This window comes from Triturus cristatus, chromosome 6, assembly GCF_964204655.1.
Source record: "Triturus cristatus chromosome 6, aTriCri1.1, whole genome shotgun sequence".
In the NCBI taxonomy this organism is placed as follows: domain Eukaryota; kingdom Metazoa; phylum Chordata; class Amphibia; order Caudata; family Salamandridae; genus Triturus; species Triturus cristatus.
Window position 1 is genome coordinate 1,545,866,038 of NC_140589.1, and position 19,534 is coordinate 1,545,885,571.

The 19,534-nt window shown below is 44.2% G+C and overlaps 1 protein-coding gene and 1 long non-coding RNA gene across 2 annotated transcripts in view; one reads left to right on the forward strand and one right to left on the reverse strand.

Moving 5' to 3' along the window:
- Positions 1-19,534, forward strand: part of MACROD2 (mono-ADP ribosylhydrolase 2) — a 2,183,495-nt gene that overhangs the window by 1,302,769 nt on the left and 861,192 nt on the right. The gene's annotated exons all lie outside the window — the stretch shown is intronic.
- The window catches only part of LOC146821650 (uncharacterized), a 130,996-nt gene that overhangs the window by 47,839 nt on the left and 63,623 nt on the right, over positions 1-19,534 (reverse strand). The window contains exon 2 of the long non-coding RNA XR_014962749.1: positions 16,452-16,592. This is a non-coding gene — a long non-coding RNA (uncharacterized LOC146821650). The remainder of the gene's footprint in view (positions 1-16,451; positions 16,593-19,534) is intronic.

Here is a 19,534-nt window from a genome sequence, read left to right on the forward strand (position 1 = left end):
TAGCAACTAAGCCACCCCAATCAGAGCTGCAATTGCCATGGTGATTGTGATGACCCAGTATGGGTATGTGTCTGCTTCCGTACTGACGTAGCAGACCAGTCAGGTCTCACTCCATTTCCATGGCAGGACGGGCCGTAGCAGCCGGTCCCACATCAGTGCACAAGCGCCGGAGCTGGCACTCACTGCTGAACTGAAACCAGGCTGCTACATGTACTGAGACACAGGCTACACCCAGCTTCCTTGGAAGCCCTTAAGTCTGCTTTTTATCACTGTGGGTCTATGCGTGCCATAGGACGGTGAGGCTGCTGGATCAATTCTGGATGAGTGTGGGAGACTAACTTTTTACTCGAGACTTCACCAGGGGTTATAACGTTTGAAACTGGTCAACTGCGAGTTCATCAACAAATTAGGCACCAAAAAAACTTCACATGAGCATGATTCAAGCTTTTGCTCTAATTACTTCAGCAGGTACAATATTGAGGGTCTCCCAGGAGGAATTAGCATAAACAGAATCAGTGGGCTTATTGCCACAAGGGGGAATTGTGACCAGGATCAGTACTTTGTTTACTGGATTTAATTTTGCTGTATTTAGTATTGCTGTCAGATTAAAAAGTCAAGTATTTTCTAAAGAGACAAGCATTGGGCGGAAAATGGAAGTTATTCTCTCTGTTATTTTATAGTTCTGACTTCATACCCAACACTAACTTCCAGAAAAGCCTGTGATTGCTCACCCTCTCAACCCTGACAGTCCAGTGTGGGAAGGGTTGTCCTTGGCCCAAGTTGCAGAGTCATAGTGGGACAGCCCCGAGGACACCAGTGCCAAACAACTTCAACCATACCGGTTGGTGCTCAGGAGCTCCTGTCTGCTCTGGGTGACCACTAAACAGGGTCTCACCCATTCTTTTTTTACCTACCTGGTATTTAGTACTCTTTCTGCCTGCCTGGGTAGCAACTTGGGGAATAATCCCTCAATGTTCCCCTGAGCCCTATGCCAGGATGGGACGACTCCCGCTGGACCGCTCCCTCTGGACCCCCAATGCTTTTGTTTTACGAATAAAAGATACTAGGCCCGGTGCTACTGAGCTTAAAGTCTCCTAGAGTGGACAGCTTGGGGGTAACCCCCCTAATCACCCTCCCTAGTGGGTAAGATAGACTTTATGCCCTCCTAGTTGTGGAAGTCTTTGGCCATGCCTGGGGGCTTCTCACCCCCATAAAAATATTTCTGCTGTCCAGTGGGTGGATACTTACTTGGAGACCACTATCCTGTAGCTGGATGAAACTGGAGCATCTCCCATTTCCAACAGCTTTGCTGAAAACAGCTGGAACCTAAAGGCACCGGTCACTTTTACCAGGCTGGGAGTAAAGCTCTTCCTTGTAGTCCAGATTACAGGCAATACAAGAGGATCTCTGTGGTGCTTGCACCAGGGGATTTCTTGCCATTACTGTGGAGTATGTGATGTTTGCGCGTTTTGCACTGGGGAGGTAGTGCAAAGCACCTGAATATCACGTTCTCTGCATTTACAGGATTAAATAACATAATTACTGCAGGTGCATTTCCGAAGTTTCTAATACTGGAAAATGAATAGTAGAACCAAAAGCAAAATGTATTTCAGTGCTCGGAAGTTACTATGGCTTAATCCTGATGTGGTATGTATTCCACAATCAAGGCAAATTATAGCAGCTAAAGGCATCTATTTCTCTTTACCTCTACATGCATTGAGTATTGCAGCAAGTAATCGATCCTGTCATCCACATATGCCTGGAATTAAAAGATGGGGGACAAGCTTACTAGGTGAGGGGGCAGGTACAGGATAAGAAACATAAGTCTCAAAGTGGCTGGGCGTGGGCTAAGTGGACAGAAGGACACAGGAGCACGAAAGTGGACAATAGAATGGGAGGAAAGACATGATTGGGCAGTTGATGTGATTGGGGAGTAGAGTTGGAAGATGAGCAGAAATAGCAAAACGTTTGGTATATGATTGGATAAGGGAGTTAAAGATTGGAGGCAACCAGGCAAGTGATCGAGAGTGACAGTGGACAGGGAGGTAGCAGGGCTAAGTAATGAGATGGGTGAATGGGTGACTGAACTGGACTGGGCAGGTTAGAGAAAAGGAACAGAGATGGTTAATGTTGAACAGAACCATGAGTTTACAGGGGTATCCACCTTGCACGTGGTGTTTATAGAGGCTTCCCTGCGTAAGGGGAGCCATGGAAGCCTCTTTGAGTGGAGCTGTCCAGCAATTGTTGTGAAGAATGTACTGAGATGTCAACATGGAGTCAACACTGATTACCTGTTGTGTAGGACCTGTACGGCCACTGAGCCAATTGGTAAAAGACCCTAAGGTATTTCCAGTGTTCTCATTCTGGATTTCCATTCTAGAATGTATTATGGTAAGCTAGACTTGTAGTTTTTTTTAATCCATCTGTTTTTATTTAATTTTGCATTTATACAATGAATGATTGACGGGATGCTTAGATATTCAGATGGCATGCATCGGCATGTACCATATAAAATACAGTAAATAATGAAGTTTGCCAGACTATTCTTAGGGTGCCCCATTGAGTCACCACACACGTATATCAACCGTACAGCACACGCCACAAATGGTCTGGCCGCTCCATCAACCCTTTCTTACGTGGGTCTGGGCCACAACTGAATGAATGAAAAGCTTTATTCGGTAAGGCGTTTACATACCATAACAGCATTTACATAGAAGAAAAAACATTTACATTTATACATTTAACATCAGTTAAAAAGTGGTAAATAGTTTTTTACCTAGCTAAATAGCAAATATGTGCAAATTGGCAAAGATAAATATTCATATGGCTTTCATGACCATTTAACGATAACTAAAATGGTAAAAGTACTAAAAACTGTAAAGACAAAACGAAAACAAACCCCCCAATAGCAAGTTAAAGATGTGTAGGAGGGTAATCCCAGGTTATCGTAGGGTATGTTTAAGTGAATCGTGAGTACCGTCTTAATGGATGTTTATAAAGGGGACAAATTTCCGTTTATAGATTTGTTCTGTGTCGCACACAGAATTTTAAAAACTTTGCAATATATTTTGCCAATATTTCTGTTTCCAGCATTTGGAGAACCATGAGGGCTGGCCGACATTGATTTAGGCCCAGCTGTTTCAAAAAAGGAATCGGGTATAATTTTCTTGGTTCGGTATAGTATTTACAAAACATAATTACGTGCAAGGTCGATTGGGCAGAAAGGTCATCGCAGGGACATAGAGTCAGTTGGGGTGTCCAGTCGGTTATCGCTGGGAAGGCGATTAGTCGATGAAATGTGTTCAGTCGCAGTCTCGTCAGTAAAAATTTCTCATAGTTACTTAAACTGGAATTCAGGTAAGGCTCTATTTGATCTGTAGTCTGGATAGGGAGAAAGAGCTGTACTGAATTTTTGTTTGATTCGAGGACCAGACGTAGGTCTGCTAGATGGCTTATGCACATGTCTCGTAATCTCTTTCTAGGGATTAGGTTTATTTTAAGGGGGTTGGAGAAGAAGTGATCAAGTCCTAAGTCAAATAGGAAATTCTTAACATAAGATAGCCAGGTGATATGTGAACAATACTCCAGTTTCATGCAATCAGAGATGAGTGCCTGCGTGAATTTTAGTTCCGGTGTGGACCAGACGCGATGCCATAAAAGAATTGGCTGCATTCGTATCACGTCAGTGATGTATGGGAGGCCCAATTCACTGTGGATATTGAAAGTCGGAGTGGACGACGGGACTGCCAACAGAAATTTCAAGAAGGAGTTCTCTATCTTTTGAATTGAATCGACTCGTACATTGCCCCAAATCCCAGCCCCGTAAATTGCCGTGCTAAGGCATTTTGAGTTATAAATATCAAGCATTTCTTTAGAGGCTCTTTTGCCCAATCTCCGAGCAAACGCTCTCAGAGCCGTTGTTGCTTTTAGGAATTGTAGTTTTCTATTTTCTATTGCACTTTTCCAAGTGCCTTTGTTATCTATTACAACTCCCAAATAAGGGTAAGTGGTAGTATATTCTATTTTGGTGTCGTTTAGATAGATGTTTTTCATTTTTCGGAATTGTTTACCTGATGCCATTATAAAGGTCTTTTTGGCGTTGATGTTTAAATCCAAATGGTTCATGAAGTTTTTATATCTGTCCAGAGCCCGTTGAAGCTCCAGGGGGGTACGGGCGACTATAACTGCGTCGTCTGCATAGAGAAGGGCGGGGATCGGGCGTGATTGAACGTATGGTTGGTCCTGGCTACCCTTTAACAGGGCTTCTTCCAAGCCATTGGTGTAAAGATTGAAAAGAAAGGGAGCCAGGACGCAACCTTGCCTGACTCCCCGCTCAATTCCAAACGATGACGTTAACTGCCCCCCTGAGCCATATCTTACTCTGGTGGTCGTATTGGAGTAAATTTCCCTAATGTAATTGACCAGGTTAGTGTCAATTCCCATTTGTGTCATTATGGTCCAAAGCTTGTTGTGGGCTACGCAGTCGAAGGCTGCGAATAGGTTGACGTATGCCATGCATAGGCTGCCACCGTTTGCAAGGACATACTTCCCTCTCAGAAGTGTGAGGTTCAAGACCTGTTCTATAGTGCCTCTTCCTTCTCTGAAACCGAACTGTAGGTCAGATAAAATGTTGTTCGCCTCTGTCCAATTTTGTAGGCGTGCTAAAAGGATTCTGCCTACTGTAGATTCTTGACAGTTGGTCCTGAATAAGGCCGCAACACCAGAAGTTGCTCAGGTGCTTGGAAGAAACCATATCTGCATCTTCCGCTGTTCCTGGTTCCTTGTCATCTTTACACCGGTAACGGAGGATGACGGCACCTCAAAATGTCAGAACTAACGTCTGGACATCAGGGGAGAGGTGAGCTTGTTAGCCTATTGACTGATGTCACCTGATCGCTTCGCCAGAGATGAGGATATAATACTCGAAGGTCACTGACACTATTGGAAACTTAATGAGGGAGGTGAGATGCTGCATGCCAACAGTGAAATGCAATTACAGCTGTTTTTTGAGACACGTTCAACATAGAAGGCGCAGGAGCGGATGTAGCATCAGCACATGAATGTCAAGAACCCATCTTTGTAACATTGATACCACAGAAAAGGAAGTGATGTGCAGACTCTTGCGAGAGCCTGCCCTCTTAACAGATTGGTAACGTGCAATTTAAGTTGTATGAAGCATGAGAAAACAAGTATCGCAAAAGAAACAGAAGATGAGGAAAATTTGTGAACAGTAAACTGGCATCTTCTCTAGCCTTCTGAGAAAACTTAACTGATGTTCGTTTAAAAAAAAGTGATTGGAAGGTAGAGCAAAGTAGGGTAACATCAAAACACATCACACATGAAGGAAGAGTGAGACAGCTGTGTATGCACATAACACTAAATGTGAAGATTGGAATGTGTCTGTCATAGTGAACCGTGTTAGGTGCACCTTCCTATTACTCTCTTTGGAAAGTATTGATTTTAAATATCAAGATTGAAAGAATGAATGTGTTTTTATTAAGTTGGCAACATTAGTCTTCAGTGCAAATTGTCAAGATACTGTTTGATTTTGCCATGGGGATCTTTAAAGAAAAAAAAACACCTTCAATAGTGTTCCTTAGTATACTATCTCCTGGTGACATATACAGTGGCAATTATGGCAAATTATTTAGGGATCAAAAAAGTGAGGAGCACAACACTTTGAAGAGCCTGTTAGTGTCTGCGCTTCTTCTGAACACGTTTGTGAACACTCCATCCTTCTGGAAGGAACATGTATAACGTAACTCCACCACAATACTTTGAGTAACCAAGGCGGACCATATTAAGATAGAGCAAGTCAAAAAAGCTGTTCCAGAAGTATGCAAGAGTTTGTGGATCAAATTTAGGTGAGCAGTGCAGCTTGTCACTTTTAATATGCTGCCCGGTGCTAAAGGACAGGAGGGTTTAGGGAACTTGCTTTAATTGGTACAAAAGGCTGCTCATGGGCGCAGTGAGTTTGATATATGTGTAAGCACACTACTTTAATTTCGAGCATACAGTGCAGGGTGGGAGAGAAACTATTAAAGAATATACATGTTTGAGGAAACTAACACCTACATGTACATTTGGAGTATTAATAGATCAGTGCGATAAGGTATACGAAAACAAGTTACTTACCTGTAACTGTAGTTCTCCAGTATTGGAGCTTTCATAGATTCACATGCCTGAATCATTCCCCGTCGTCGAGACGAGAGTCTCCGGTACATAAAAAAGCATTGCTTAGTAGTATAGCAAACTGAAAAAAGGCCTAGGCCCATTTTCCTTTTGCAACCCATAACCTTTGTTATGTAAAAAAGGACTAAACTTGTCTCTGAACCAATCAGAGCCTCTCACCCTCTAGAACACTCCTGAGAGAACCTTCTGCCCCTCATATTTTCGTGCACTTGTGCCATAACACCCTTTGTGCTAAATCCGAGGTTAGCCTCTCAGGGGAGTAGGGTGGGTTGCATGTGAATCTATGAAAGCTCCAATACTGGAGAACTACAGTTACAGGTAAGTAACTTGTTTTCTTACTCCAGTATTGGAGCTTTCATAGATTCACATGCCTGAATCAGAATAGCGAGCAGTAAATCATTGCACATTTTTTGTTACCCAAGACTTGGAACAAGGGAACATATGTAGTGTGATAAAAGCGGTCTTCCTATACCAATACACACATAAAAAATACTCTGCAAATTGCATCTAATACAATAAACAACAATAAAATGCGCAAATGTAACCAATAAAGGAAGGAGGGATGGTAAAGAGGGCTCACCGTTACTGGTTAAGGTTCCTCAGCACCGCTTCTCCCACCGCCACATCTCTTCCTGTGGCTGCATCCAAGCAGTAATGCCTGGCGAAGGTGTGCATACTTGTCCAGGTCGCTGCCCTGCAGATATCCTGGATCGGCACTCCCGCAAACAAAGCAGTAGAGGTGGACACTGCTCTTGTCGAATGGGCACGGACTCGTGCATTCAGAGGTCGCCCAGCTGCCTGATGACAATACTGTATCGCACTGGAAATCCATCTGGCAATTCCCCTTTTTGACAAAGGGAAACCCTTCCTGGGTGCGCTGAAGGTGACAAAAAGTTGTGAAGACTTGCGGAAAGGTTTAGTTTTTAGCAAATAGAACTTTAGACAGCGTTGGACATCCAGTGAGTGGAGAGCTCTTTCCGCCGCTGTTGTTGGTTGAGGAAAGTATCGTTTGAGAATTAGTCGCTCATTTAAATGAAAATCAGTTGGTACTTTTGGATTGAATTTTGGATTAGTCCTGAGTATCATTCTATTCTCCTTGAATTGTAAGAAAGGGTCTTGGACCGTGAGAGCCTGTATTTCCCCCACTCTCCTGGCTGAAGTGAGCGCGATGAGAAGTGCAACTTTCCACGACAGGAATTTAAGATCTGCCCTGTGTATTGGCTCGAAGGGCTGTTTCATTAACTGGGAAAGAACAATGTTCAATTGCCAGAGAGGTGGTGGAGGCTTTACTGGAGGAAAAACCCGGAACAATCCCTTCATGAATTCTTTGATGATTCTTGCGGACCACAGAGATGGTCCAGAGGAAGTCCTTCTGTAGCGTGATATTGCGGCTAGGTGTACCTTTATAGATGCATGAGCCAAACCAGACTTTGCCAAAAGCAAATTGTATGGAATAATTTCGTGTGCTGCCGAGTTCAGAGGATGAATGTTACATCTTTTGCACCATAAACAGAATCTCTTCCACTTCATCCTGTACGTTTTGTTCGTACTATCCGCTCTGGCTCTAGATAGTATGTCTCTGAACTCCGTTGGGATGTTTAGATGCTGAAATTCGCAGTATTCAGGAGCCAGGCTGCTAAGTGCAGTGATTTCAGATCTGGATGAAGTACTTCCTCCTGGAACATCGTCAGGAGTGACGGTATTGGCTGGAGGCGAATCAGGCGTTCCTCCGACAGTAGTAGAAGCTCCGCGAACCAGTGTTGCCTGGGCCACCATGGTGCTATCAGGATTATCTTGCATGGCTCTTTTTTGATCTTCATAAGAACCCGCGGCAGGAGGGAATTGGAGGAAAGGCGTAGGCAAAGACGCCTGACCATGCCATCAAAAACGCATTCCCCCAAGATCCCTGTTGGGGAAGCCAGCTTGCGAAGAACTTGCATTTTTTGTTCTCCACTGTTGCGAAGTGGTCTACTGTTGGTTTTCCCCATCTTTGGAAGATGCTGTTTAGACTCCCTTGGTCGATCTCCCATTCGTCGCAGGTGGATTTGAGCCTGCTGAGAGTATCCGCCTTGATGTTCTGGTCCCCTGGAAGATGTTCTGCTGTTATGGATATCCTGTGTTGCAGTGCCCATTCCCATATCCTTTGGGCTTCTTGAGACAGGGAGAGTGATCTTGTTCCTCCCTGTTTGTTTAAATAGTGCATTGCTGTTGTGTTGCCTGTTCTTATTAACACAGCTGATCCCTGTATCCTTGGTAGGAACGCTAACAATGCTAAGCGGACGGCTCTGAGTTCCTGGAGGTTGATGTGCATTTGCTATTCGTGCAACTTCCAGCGACCGCTGACTTGGAGGTCCTGAAGGAACGCTCCCCAGCCTTCCAAGGATGCATCTGTTGTAATCACCAGTGGGGCTGGTTGAGTAAGGAATGAAAGACCCTGCAAGATGTTCCTTTTTTGGGTCCACCATGTTGCCGCATGGACCATGGTCGGCGTTACCCTGAGTGTATCGTCGAAGGATCCTTTCGCCTCATGCCATTGAAGATCCAGTTGCTCTTGCAACGGACGCATCCTTAGCCTGCAGAAAGGTACGAGGGGGAATGCAAGATGACATCGTTCCCGGCAATGATTTGTACTTGCGTACTGAAAGAGACTTTCTTTTTATAAAAGTCTGGATAGAGATATTATTCCCAGCTGTCTTTCCTTGGAGGGGAACACTTTGTTTACCTCTGTGTCCAGTATTGCTTCCAAGAAAGTGATGTTTCGTGTCGGCTGAAGAGATGATTTTTCTACGTTTAAAGTCAGACCTAATCTGGCAAACAGTTCCACGCAAGCCGTTGTTGACGACTGGGCCGATGCTGCTGATGGCGCTTTGACTAACCAGTCGTCGAGGTAAGGAAATATTTGGTGTTTCTGCTTCCTTAGAACCGCTGCCACTGGGGCCAGGCACTTCGTAAAAATTCTCAGGGCTGACTTCAGGCCAAAAGGCAGTACCTTGAATTGGTAGTGTTCTCCGGCCACCATGAAGCGAAGGTACTGCCTGTGGGAAGGATAGATGGGGATGTGAAAGTACGCATCCTGTAGGTCCAATTTGGTCATATGATCTCCTGGGTTTAATAGCAGCAGAATATCTTCTGAAAGATTGCTTCTTGAGGTAAGTGTTTAGGGACCTGAGGTCCAAAATAGGGTGCCATTGGAGAACGTTTTTCTTGACTAGAAAAAAACGGGAATAAAATCCCCTTCCTCTCTGAGAATTCAGTACCGGTTCTATTGCTCCCTTTCGATGCATCTGATGTAAGTATTTGACCTCTTGGTGTTTTGGCGGTGTACAAGGGGTCATTTGCAGAAGCTCTAGAGTGTGTCCGAATTGTATTATGTTGAAGACCCATTGGTCCGTAGTTATTTGCTGCCAATTTTGAAGATGGTAAGAAATTTTTCCACCCAGGGGAACTTGCGACATAAGCGGAATAGGTGTAGCCGGATTCAGAACGTCGTCATTGTCGACGGGTATTGTCCTTCCCCTGACGACCTCCTCGACCTCTAGGAGTAGATTTTGTGTAACCTCCTGTTTGTCGTTGTGTATACTGTTGACGGTATGGCTGAGATGAGGTGGAGTAAGAAGTGTATCTGCCTTGTTGGTAAACTCCTCTGTAGGAGGATTGGCCCCTACCTCTTGAGCCTCGAAAAGGAACCTTCCTATATTGCAGCGTTCCCAGTGATTTTGCAGTGTCTATCTTTTTTGATACTCTGCAAAGCCTTGTTGATGTGTTTCCCGAACAAATCCTCTCCATTGAAGGGAAGGTCCAAGATTTTATTCTGGACTTCAGGCCTAAACGCTGTTGCTCTCAGCCATCCTTGTCGGCGTAAGACTGCCGCACCTCCCACCTCTTCAGCCGAAGTCCTTTCTCCTTCTTGGAGGATCTTTCTGGCTTCCTGTCTATCAGCATCTGGAATGCTGTCTCTGTAAGGCGAGAGGTCGCACCACATTTGTCTATCATACCTGCCCAGGATGGCCAGGGCATTCGCCTCCTTAACTAGAAGGGCAGACATGGAAGAAAATCTCTTCCCCGCATTGTCCAAGCGCCTACCCTCTCTGTCGGGAGGTGTCGTCATTGGAGCTGATGGATTCCTTGATTTTTGCTGAGCCGCCTGGGTTATAACTGAGTCCGGCTTGGGGTGGCCTAGTAGACAAGCTGGAGCATCCGAGGGCGCTTTATATTTCTTGTCCAGTCTGGCGAGTACTGGAGTAACCGTTGCTGGTGCCTCCACGACCTTGAGACCTTCTTCCCATAAATGACTGACAATCGGGAGAGATCGAACTGCCTTGCGATATGGCTCCTTGAAATTATACAAGAAACATTCCGTCTTGTCAGATGACATGGTGAGCGCAAATCTCTTTGTAGCTCTCTCCATTAGATTATGGAACCCCCCGATGTCCTCCGGAGGAGAATCGACAGGTTTCGGTGAAGGAGATGAAGGCGACGGAATGAGATAATCGTCCCATTATTTACTAGGGTCTGTTATCTCTCCCTCTTCCTGTTCATCATCATCATCAGAGTTCACTGGATCTTGTTGTGGTAGTGGTGATATAGGCAAGGATTCCGGTAAAACCTCTTGCCGTCGCACTGGCGTACATGGAATAGAGCGTGGCTGAGATTTAGTCACCGGTATTCTTTGAGAAGTATGAGGTATAGGATGCCTCCTTTTATAATCATCTAACATAAACTGCAGATCCGTTAGCAGTGAAGACGGAACGCCCACCATTTCTTCCTGGTATTCCTTGCAATAGTGTTGCTGGGGACGATCCTGAAACCCCCCATATTTGTCATCCTATTGGCACTTTACATGCAATTGCGAGGGGCTACTGGTGTAGCCAAAAGGTCCATCATTATCTTCTTCCTCCTGTGACTCTTCCTCCTCTAACAGGTGGGATGGTACTAGAGGTGTCACCTTGCTTGGAGAGGTAAGATCTGGGGTAATTCTCCTCTTCCTGGCAAAATCCTGTTATTCTGGAGTTTTTTCTCGGAGATATAGTTTTAATAGTAAGTTTGATAGTAAGTTTTACCTCACTTTTCTTCGTCGACGACGCTACTTTCTTCGTCGACGCTCCCGTCGACGACGTAGATTTCTCCAATTTCTCTTCAGGAGGTGTGGAGGCTGGCTTCTTAAGAGAATGTTTAACTTTAGGGGGTGATTTTGAGGGCTCTGAGCTTGTCCTCTTAGTGTGTTTTACCCCTGAAGCATGACCCTTGCTCTCCTTTTCCATACGTGGAGGAGATTTTGAGGGACTGCGCCCTGAAGACCCAATCGTTGTCTTTTTAAAAACCTTCTCAGGTCTTTCCCCTGAGGCATGAGCCTGAGGAGATCTGCTTCTTTTCTGAGATCTCCTAGAAGTCGTTGACGCCTCATCACTGTCACTAGACACAACGTCTTTCCTGGTCTCAAGTTTTTGAAGCCATAGCAAAAGCCTTCCTTCACGATCCCTCAGCGTTTTATTAGAAAAGGTACGACATACCTTACATTCCTTTGCCTGATGGTGTGGGTAAAGACAGTATATGCAATCCTTATGAGGGTCGTCTGTATATAGCCTCTTCTTTAAACAGGTGGCGCAGGCTCTAAATAAACCTTTCTTTTCCTTGTCAGCCATTCTCAGGGGTTGGTGAAGAAAAAAGCAGTTGAATAAACTCTTCAATCTAGAAGAAAGTAGAACTAAACTGTAGAATTTGAGCAGAGCTCAAAGGAGACTCCCTAGCACAACGTGCAGTAGAAAGTCTGAGGGGCAAAAGGTTCTCTCTGGAGTGTTCTAGAGGGTGAGAGGCTCTGATTGGTTCAGAGACAAGTTTAGTCCTTTTTTACATAACGAAGGTTATGGGTTGCAAAAGGAAAATGGGCCTAGGCCTTTTTTCAGTTTGCTATACTACTAAGCAATGCTTTTTTATGTACCGGAGACTCCCGTCTCGACGACGGGGAATGATTCAGGCATGTGATTCTATGAAATCTCCAATACTGGAGTAAAAGGAATTATGGATGACTGTAGCTGTTTCCCAAGAGTACTACTGGGACTTTAGAAACAATACACCCTTCTACTATTGTTTATAAAAACCAAACAACATGAACACAGAAAGCGTGGGAGCATGGCACTGGGCTATATTAAAGATATCCAGAGGAGACAATAAATAGCTTATCAGTGACCTTTTCTGTTTGACATGTCAGCCATCCCAAAAGCTTTTCAGCATGGCTTTGGAACTGTACGGTTGCTAGAATCTGTGTCTCACACACAGCCTCACTTTCATTTCAACGTGTCTTCAGGACTCCACTTTTGTAGTGCTTCATTGGCTTTTATGTACTGGGTGGTTCTGAGCAGAGTGAGGGATCTTTCGCTAGTTTTTTAGATTTCACATGTGCAATGCTTCCGCTGTGCTTATGAAATCTCTTGTGAACAAAAAAGAAAAGCTTCAAACTGGCTTAGAGCCCGCCCATTACTAATCATTATTTACCACCGATTGGCTTCAACATCACGATAATTTCCTTGCTTCTCTTTACGCAGCATCTCCTGCTTCCACTATCTCTTTGGTTCTTCTGGTTTTTCATTGAGCTTGGGCCAAGTACAGTTTCTTGTCCTTCCACTAGCTGCCCACTTGCAGTGGTACTTTTTGGTTATTTAATCTAGCACTGCATAGGAGAGCATGTGTTTTCCGGCCCTCTTTATTCCTCTCCTTATTTCTCACCCCAGATTGTCCTTGTTGTTTGCCCCCCCCTCATACTTCATCGCTGCTTGCCCCGTCCCTCTCTTCCCCTCCTCTTCGTAGTTGCTTGCCCTATCCCTCCCACCCCTCCTGTGACCTTGTTATTGTTATTGTTAATTGATATTTATATAGCACTAATCACTGGCGGTTCTCTAAGCGCTTTAAGGGGAATAGCCAGAGGACGTGGGCAGATGAATGGCCCATCAGTGTGGTGTGTTTAAACATTATCCAGTGCTTCCCTAAACAGGGCGTCTGTGGTCAGAGATGCTTCTGAAGGATGTTTGTCGCAGATACCGCCTACAGTCGAGCCTCCTGCGCATGTGATGTTCAGCTGCGGTGAAATCTCTTGCTGCTTGCTTTATCCCCCCTTTCATCCTTGCTTTCCCTTGTCAAGTCCCTCTCCTACCGCATCCTTCTTTCTTGCCTTCGTGTCACACAATAAAGCTATGACGCAGCCACTGCAAGACAACCCCTCCCCGCCCCCCACGCTGCTTTGTGTAAAAAATGAAACAAAAACAGCTCTGTTATCTGCAATAGTACCAGGCAAGGCAGACTTTAAAAACATTGGTAAAGCCAATGTGTTTCATCTATGCAAAATCTATTGGCCTTGTCAATGTTTTGCAGACATGCTGCACAGCAGCGCCTTTTATAACCACCTATGTGATATGCTCTGCTGCATAACAGTCTTTCCACTGGTTAGGATTCTGCTGCTCTAGGGTCACTCTGTGTAGCACATTCCCTTGTTGCTTAAGGTCTCCTAAAAATTTATTCATATCTGTCTGTTCTCTCACACTATACAGCACCTCATCATGCTTATGCACTGCTCCACAGCCACACCATGTTTTGAGAACCACTGCAAACCTCAAGCATTTCACCTAACGTATGGTTTCAGCCATACATTCTTAAAGGGCGTGCAGGAACCAGAAGCAAAGTTGATTGTCCGAGGTATTCAGTGCCACATAAATGCTACAGTATAGAGTGGTCTGCTCATCCCAGCATGGATTGTTTAGCCTCAAATGACATCACTTTGTTCATTTCCACAACCACCGGAGCCACTGTGCACCCTGTCGGCTTCATTACAAAGGGTCTGTGTATGCCGATTCGTGTGCAAATTTGATTTATGCCTAAATATGGATTCAAGTTTTGTGGTAATCACCACATATGGTGTGCAGCATGAAAGGTAACACATGCTCAAACATCAGTAAAATATGCCTGAATCGGGTGCAAAAAGTCTGATTGTATATATTATGCCGGATTTTGGGCAAGTAAATTCAGAATGGTGCAGTAGATGAGCCCACGGTGGAATCCGTATTTACTGGGTTCACAAATACAACCCGGAACTGGAGACCAGCACAATGAGGTCCTCTATGTCCTCAATCATTCTCAACCTTTTCTGCAAAACCTTTTTATCTCCTACTTTTTCTACTTAAACTGTTGCACTCCTGTATCTTCACTGTTGAAACTGACATATAATATATACATCCACATGTCACAAATTATTGTATACTATTGGGTATGTCCTGCGTTAAAACCTATTGTGATTGCTGTCCGGCTATCAGATGCCTTTGTTTTTAGGTCTGGTCCGTCCTATTGATGGCCCTTAAATAATATAATTATGTTAACACAAAGTTACAAAACGTTTCTCTTACAAAGTTTCCTTAATACTCACTAAGACTCGGTTTACTACCGCCTAGATTGCAAAACTCGATCCATGTGTATTTTCACATGAAAATGAGGACTTGCACGCCCCTTCAAAGTTGTTACAAAAAATACAAATATCACAAGCATCCATCCAGTTAAGAAGTTGGTTTTAAAATTACCTTAAAATCCATTTTCTACGCAGACTAGTACTCTAGTCTAGCTAACATAAGAAAAGCTGGCAACTCGCATAACTGTGGGCTGTCCATTAATCGTGTTCTATCTGAGATTTCATTGTCTGATAAACACTCCACATACCCCTGATAATAACAAAGAATGCGCTGAATATATATTTCGGTGAACGAAATACTCCATCACAAACGTGACTGATGTCCCATCCTCTGTATCACAAGTCCATTATATTCTATAGCTGTCCATTGAATTCTCTTTATAATGTTCCTTGATTCATCTAAATTACAAACAAGAGGGATTGTGTGCATAAGATGCTGTAAGTCAGAGGGGAAGGGGGAATCACACAGGAGTGTTAAAACTGCCCTCACACACAGTAAACTGTGTCATGCTTCATCATAGGGCTGCTAACACACCTCCGCGCAGACCAATGCTGGAGGTGGAGCAATAGGGAGGGGAAGACAATACAACAAATTAATGACAAATATTGTGGGGATCACAAGTGGAACCCTTATGGAGTAACTTACTCTGAGCACATATGGTAGAGCTCCTTGCTCTCCAAATGGAACCAAGTTCATATAAAATCTAAACTTGAACTGGCGGGGGAGCGAGGGCAGCTCCCTATAGTCACACTGTCGTCATGGTGAGCTGCGGCCCCTCCGTGTGACTCTCCCGGCACCGTGTAGGATCCTACACAGCGCCGGGAGAGACACTCTACCGCCGGGGAGGCGCTCTACCATTTGTGCTCAGAGTAAGTTACTCCATAAGGGTTTCTTCCCTCCTCCCCTGGAACTAAGGAGGTAGGGTTGGTTACCTTGGGATCATTGAGTAGTGAGTCCTGAAGAAAGCCGGGTTATTAGATAGTGCCGCTGAAACACGTTGACGGTTTTTGCAGAGTGGAGGGGTTGGTGACCCATAACAGGTCTCACATACCCCCATCCACTGGTCCAGGCGTGACCACTTTTATTCTGGAAAAGGTACCCAGCATTAAAATTGTTAGACGGGACTCCGAGGCCAGTTTTATCACTGTTTCTGCACCCATTTCCTCTTGTGATCCCCACATTATTTGTCATTTATTTGTTGTATTGTCTTCCCCTCCCTATTGCTCCACCTCCAGCGTTGGTCTGCGCGACAGTGTGTTAGCAGCCCTATGATGAAGCATGACACAGTTTACTGTGTGTGAGGGCAGTTTTAACACTCCTGTGTGATTCCCCCCTTCTCCTCTGACTTCCAGCATCTTATGCACACAGTCCCTCTGCTATGTAGTGGTTTCATAGTTGCTGAAGGAGCGAAGCGGGACTTAATCCTCCTACCCCTCTTCTATGTGAGTTCATCTAAATTACAAGCAGCATGTGACATTGTAATACTGGCCCACTAGCATAAAGTGTGTCATCAAACGTTTTATGAATAAAATGTCATATTTTTTTGTACTGAACTTGAGCACTACCATTCACCTAATTTATCTGCAGTTTTATGTAGCTACTAAACCCAGATGAAAATTAGAGAGCGTCACATGAGGACAGATTCAATACATAAGCACTCCAAGTACATTACTTTGCAATCGCTGAAATGGGAATCGTGAAGCAATTTACGATCAATGAAATGGCCAATTTGTGTTCAAAGTTCTTAGCAAAGAGCTTCTATAAGCTGCATATTGGGAGTTCCAGACATATAGTCTTTCTTTCACTCACCAGGAAGGGCCCGTTGCTGTGTAGCCACCACCAATCCTCCCCATCCAAGCGAGGGACCAGCAGAGTCTGTGCCACATTTCCATAGCTAGTACTCAGCATAGGTCAATTTGTAAGTCGAAAGTTACAGCCTAATCTGATGGTCTGGGGAATGAAAGCAACCAATGAAGTTATGAAATATTCTTTAATGTAGGGAGAGAGTACAGTTAATGTATCTGCTGCAATATGACAATTCAGTGAAGATGCAAATATGGCAAGCTTGATATACGGAATGAGATAATTTCGCTGTCAAGAATAGTTTAAAAAAATTAAAGGTATTGCTCTGTTAATGTTTATCAATATCTTGTAATTGCTGAAGGAGTTGGACAGTCATTTTTCCAAAAACCAGCCATCACTATTCAGGCATGTTGTAGTATGCAGCATTTCAGAGAGCATCTTAAGGTACTTGTCTAGTTTTTAGCATCAAATCACTCACATATGGAATATTCCAAGAAGTCCATGGTCTCATAACAAGTTCCAGGGTGGTAGCAGGACAAGCCAGCCCCAAGACGTACCATTGCTAAGCTGGATCTTTCTCAAGACTCCACAGCATGGCCCCTCTTCCTCCACGTGAGATTGTTTACCCTGAAACATTTTCAACGCAGGGAATCACAACGCGGTCGTTACAACGACCGTGTCGTGATTCCGCATACCATTACTCCGCAAGTCGGCACAACGACTTGCGGTGGGGGGAGGTGTTGGATTTAAAATCCAACACCTTCCCTAGTGTCCGCACAGACTGGAGTTGGAATAGTAAATTATACTATTCCAACATCCAGCGCCGCCCCCTCCGCAAGTCGTTGTTCCGCCTTGCGGAGTAATGGTATGCGGAATCACAACGCGGTCGTTGTAATGACCGCATTGTGATTCCCTGCGAGGAAAAAGGCTGTGGAATAAGGTCATAGATTCGAGATAAGGTAATGACATGGGTGGCCAGTGCAGTAGACACTGTAGGCAAACCACCTCCTGGCAGCAAGCAACGCTGCTGTACTGGGCAGTGTAGGGAGGCCACTAAAGTGCTGTTCATCTTTTACCCAAATTGATGGTGCCCCTCCACTGAGCCTACACAGCTTCTCCAGTAAGCATGCCACAGTGCAGTTGTATGGCCTGTATTGTTTGATCCAAGGAATTCTTTTTGCATCTAGGTTTTGGTAGCACTGTTCTCAAACATTGCTAGCAATATACACTGAGAGGGCTTTGAGTCCACCCCTTTCAACCATTGGCTTTCTGTAACCATCCTCTTTCAACCATTCGCTTGAGACTTTATCAGTCATGTCTTGGCTCAGACTTTTGGCGTATTCATTTCTCACCCAGTGCTACTGGATACTTGGACGTATCCTTCCGCCTCCACTCAAGTACTTGCATTAAACTGCATAAAGGACTTATTTACAAATACATCTCAATCTGTTCACCCTGCTGACTCCCTTTCATGCGTCTCGCTCTAATGTACTAATCCTGCATGTCTTAGCACATTACACTCAAACCTATTGTGTTCTCTTAGTCCTTTTTCTTGTAGTACTATTTGTTTACTAAAGCAGAGATTTTTGTCAAGCCTGAATAATATATATTTGAAATAAAAATAAATATTTTGTCATGTCAATCCCCATTATCATTCTAATCAATGCAGTATGAGTTAGTCCCAAGCCAAGTGAATGATATGACGAAGCTGATAGCAAAGCTCCTATCAACGCCCGCACTGCCATCTACGTCATCAGCCATTGCCTTGAGTGGTGGTTCCAATGCGAATTAGCAAGCGGCAGCCCACCTAACCCGAGCCAGAGCCTTTGAAGAGAGTGCGTCTACCATCAGAAGTTGATTTACCACGAGGAAGCCAATAAAGCTGCACAATAATTCTCTTTTTACAAGAAATCCTGCGTTTGACATTTGATGAGGACAGCCAGCTTGTTTACCTGTCCATAAAATAATAGCGTCTGGTTGGTAGGGATGTTTACTTTCGCTGCCGATGTGCTGATGATACAGAACAAAAAATTCTTTATGTATGTGTAAAACTCTGATCTTGAACCTGGTGTGCATGAATGGCATCTCCTATTCTGATATGGCACAGGAAATACTATGCACATGTATTGATTTTACGTGTTTGTGTGAAGTCGGATGGTGACAATTTAAAAAATTGAATAGAGCAGATCGATAATTTTAATAGGTTAATATGGCATTAAAACTGTTCCCCTTTTAGGTCTAGCGTTAGCCAAGGCCTTTTGTTTTTAATGAAATTATATGTACAATATTTTTACTTACATTGACCTCCAGCCAGCCCTCTTATCATTTGGCCTGTTATTGTGTCATACACGATTTGCAATCCACTACCGAGTACAGAATGAGGCAGAGGGCCTGCTCACTTCAGCCATTGGCTAAAGTTACTACCATGACAACATAAAACAAGTATTGACTAAGACTAAATGCTGGCAACCAACACCAGACCTATTGGCTTTGTCAGTGCTTGTTATTCTGTCATCACTATAGCAATCTGTCACAATTCTGCAAGTTAGCTAACCACAAAAGTACCTGTAAGTGCAATAACCTAATTCCATGTCAAATTTCAAGTGCAGTCAAAAAGGATGACATAAGTACATTAAGATTCCACTTGGCCCTGTGCTATGGGCACTTCATTGTTCCCTAACATGTCATTTGTTGTTAAGAAAGTAAGTAATAGGGACTTAGTCACCACCCGCTTGGAATATGCCATCTTACCCCCAGTCTCTTGACTAACCTGACACTGTCTTTATCAACCACCTTTTTAGGTCGAGCCTAGAGTCAGCGTGCATGTGCTGCTCTGGGAGACTTCTTCTAGAGGAGTAGGTAATAGAAGCCCCACACACTCTCCGTTTGTGTCATTGTCATGCCTAAATGCTGGCTTCTGAAACGTAAATAGGCTTGTTAGTCCCTCCTTAGTTCTGCCTCCTCTTCAGTTGTCACCTTCCATGGAGAGTGGCTTTTTTACTTCGGTTGTTACATGGTACATGTTATTTAGTCTTTAAGCACTATTTTCTCTATCGTGTTTCTCTTTCTGCAGGCACGACGTGCCTTGC